This window comes from Ascaphus truei, chromosome 1 (assembly GCF_040206685.1).
Source record: "Ascaphus truei isolate aAscTru1 chromosome 1, aAscTru1.hap1, whole genome shotgun sequence".
Taxonomy (NCBI): Eukaryota; Metazoa; Chordata; class Amphibia; order Anura; family Ascaphidae; genus Ascaphus; species Ascaphus truei.
The window spans coordinates 59,629,929-59,633,689 of record NC_134483.1 but is presented as its reverse complement, the minus strand read 5'-3'; positions in this window follow the sequence as shown (position 1 = coordinate 59,633,689).

Genomic DNA, 3,761 nt, shown 5'->3' with positions numbered 1-3,761 from the left:
GCACACTCAGAGCCAGCACCAGGAAGAAATGGAGGCTCTGAGAACAGAATTGCGACATGTGTGCACAAAACAGAATTCTCTCGTGGAGGAACTTAACGTTTTAAAAAAGGAGAAAAGCATTAGAATAATTTAGAAGCACTGCAAAGCTCTTATCCAAGGAAGAAGGGAAAGAGAAAATTATCGGCGTAAACGCGCCGCAACTATCATCCTACAGGCTGCCTACAGAGGGATGAAAATTTGTCAGTTTAATCGCCGGAATAAAGCAGCCTGTGTTCTTCAATCATTCTACCGTGCCCGCATGGTACGAAACAGGTTCCTCATTATGAAAGGAGGCAACTATAAAAATTCAGTCTCTGACTAGGATGACACAGAACAGGATTCGCTATCAAACCCTGAGAAAGGCGTCACTGGTTATCCAGCGGTACTTTCGCCTGAATAAATGTAGGCCTCAGGAAAGAGAGGCCCAAGGCTACATGCCTGCCGGCTGCAAAGGTAAAATGCCACACGGTACAGCCAGAGTTATTGAGAGCCCCATCAAGGTGAAGGTGCTCCAGGTAATTAGCGCTTCATCTTCTAAGTACCATATAATTGCCCCAAAGGGAAAATCCCAAATCTCTAAGAGTGAAGATGGTTGTGAGAAAATACATGGCAGTAAGAAGTACCATAAAGGTTCAAAGGTTGCAAAGCAAAAGCGACGAAGGTCAACGCTGGCCTTCAATTTATCCAGATCTCGCCACTCTGGGCCACAATATAAAGACAAAGACTATCCGGCCCCAGAGTTCTGTCAGAAGTTAAAGAGACAGTCCGACCATGTGCAAGAGACAGAAAGCGTTAAAATGAACTCTGAGGATATAATGGACTGGAAGTCAAGAAAAAAAAAAGTAGTGGAACTAACCAATTGGGTTACACGTGTCGACTATGTCACGGACACTTAACTTTGCAAATAAGCTAGTGTAGTTATGCTATATTAGGCCTCTAGAATAAGCATTTTGTAACTATTGCAATGTTATATTGGCTCTGTGCGTTGAAAATGTACCTAAACTACAAATTACTATACAGGGTTGATGGCCCTTTTTGTTGGTAAATATATAAAGTTCATATTCTAGAGTAGAAAAAAAAAAAAAAAAAACCCAGGGAGGTAATAGAAACTGTCTGGTTTTGTGAGTATATTTATCATATCTTGGGTTATAAGAATTTGTGCTAGACCATTTATTTTTCAAAATAGTTCCCTAATAGAGGGCAACAAAATATGTTTGCCAAGTATAGTCTCTTATGACGAAAACTATTGACCATAATTGCCGCGGGGAAAAAAAACCAGTTAATATTCGTGTCGTGAATGTTTAATATTGTACTTGAGTTAGCTCAAGTATTTCAGGTAGGACGCTTACCCCAGTGAGGTCCATGGCCGCTCACCCCAGTAGGTGTGAGCTGGGGAGGGGGATATGTGACATAGTCCAAAGATGTTAGGCAGCTTTCTGCCCCGTTTTAGGTCAGAAAGTGCAGGAAGTTAAAAATGATCCATTCCACAGCTTCACATTAACTCAGACTGCTGGATGGAAAATCCAGACCACAGATTACAATGGGTCTAGTTCTCCCTCACCTGCTCTTCTAATCACTTGCACAGGTATTTAGAGCAGAGAGGTTTGCATTTCACCCACTCTCCTTAGAGCCTGGAGGCTGGGGGTATCGCTGCTCCCCTGTATCCAGTTTCGGGGTGGACGGCCCCATCAAGTATCACAGTACCAGAGGATTTGCCTGGACACTTGGGACCGTGTTCCCACCACGAACAGATAAGACAAAACAAATGTTTATTGCTGTTGCTAAAAGACTGTGCTATATCTAGTGACCCTAAATGAGAGGGCATTGTTTTAAGCTGGGGAACCAGGTTTGTTGGCCCAGTTAGTTCGCAGTTAGAGGCTGATTCTGATGTGTAGTTAGATCCCTGAAAGGGATAGGATTTCTTTATATGATTTGGTTTTATTTCTTAAAAGTGACACTGTGTGAAATGCTATAACCCTGATATGAGTAAACCGCTGAAGGTTAAATGTCTGAGTACCTCCTGCCTACACATGTTAAAACTGCAGTACCTTACTTGGATGAAAATAAAGCAGGCAGAAGCCTGAGTTAAGCAACGTAATACTTTGCATGTTCCTGTTTGTTGTATAAATAACCCTAGAAGACTGTGTCGGGAAGAACCCAGACAGACGTCAGCGCTACAAAAGAGGGGCGTTTGTCACAATATATACACATAAACAACGTTGCAAAGCGTCGTAAGAGCGTATATACTGTATATATAATATTATATTATACTATATAATATTATACTATATAATATATGATTTATTATGTTATATTATATATATAATACAGTATATACACTATATAATGTATGTGTGTGCTGCATATCTTATTGCCTGCGTAAAATATTTGGTGTATTTTAGTGTTAAAAATGCCTTCAGGAACGGAACCTTTCATTTAAACAGTGTCCCTATGGGAAAATGTGTTTCGCTTTACAACGTTTCGCTATCCAACGCCATTTTGAGTAACACATTGTGGGGCTTATGCAGAGAGCAACGTAATATTCAGGTGCAATGGCAATGAAATAGCCAGTGAATAGGCGTTTTTTTTCGCCTTATGCACGGAACACCGTTACCCGCGTTTTATAAGTTTTGTAAATTTTGGCGAGTTTCACTGTGCGTGAAACTCGCCATGCCGAGGCGCGCGGTCGTTGGGAAACATAAATCATTCCGGTGCTACCGTGGAAAGACGAACGCGCGCCTCTCGCGAGACCCAGAGCTGCTGATTGACAGCTCTGAGGTTACCTCAGTCCCCTTCATGTACACACGTTCAGCGTCCATGCAACGTTAACGGCTGTCTAACACATTGATTCAGTAACAGATTAACAACAACGTGTGCAATTTTTTAATGTTTATGATTTATTTGAACGTGTGACACATCGGCCAGGGGGGTTTATATCCAGGTTTTCTTTCTGTACACCTCTGAATCACCCCTCCAGCGAACCCAAAAAAATAAAACGCAATGCATCCAGCACCGCCGGCGAACAACAGTTACTTGCCAACTTTAGATGGCGGACAGAAACGTGCCATATAATGTGCCTGAAAGGCGCGTATATGCGCATCGGCCCTACTTGAATACCATGTAATTTAGAAATGGCGAATAAGTGATTCTCGCCACGTATGTGGCGAATTTTTTTGGCTACAACACACTTCTGGCGGATTCTTTGAAACTCGCCATGTTCTCGGCAAGAAACATTTTCAAGCACACTCTTTCGCCAAATCCTTGGCGACATTCACCTTCTCTCACGTCTCTGCATAAGCCCCTGTGTCGGATAACCGGGGACTGTCTGTAGTTGTACATAGGATTGTCTGATTACTCTATGTTGATATGTTCCTGGTTCTTTGCTCTCCTTTTGCTAAAGTTTTTAGCTTTGAATTGTGGTGTTGTTACTTAGCAACTGTGGACTATTTAAAGGGTCCGGCCATATGATTTGCAAGCCCCTGATGAAGTCACGTGTTGTGATGAAATGCATAGAGCAACGTCACGTTCTCTATGCTGGGCTTCCCACCGTGTAGGCGGCACATTGCGGGGCCTGAGATTCAGGAAGAACAGAGGGAAATTCCTTCCTCCGCAGGTGGGCGGGGCCTGGATCAGGGGGCGGGGCCCTGTGATGCAGTAGGAAGGACAGAGGGGAATTCCTCCAACGAAAAACACAGCGATAACAGTGTATTGATAAATAACTT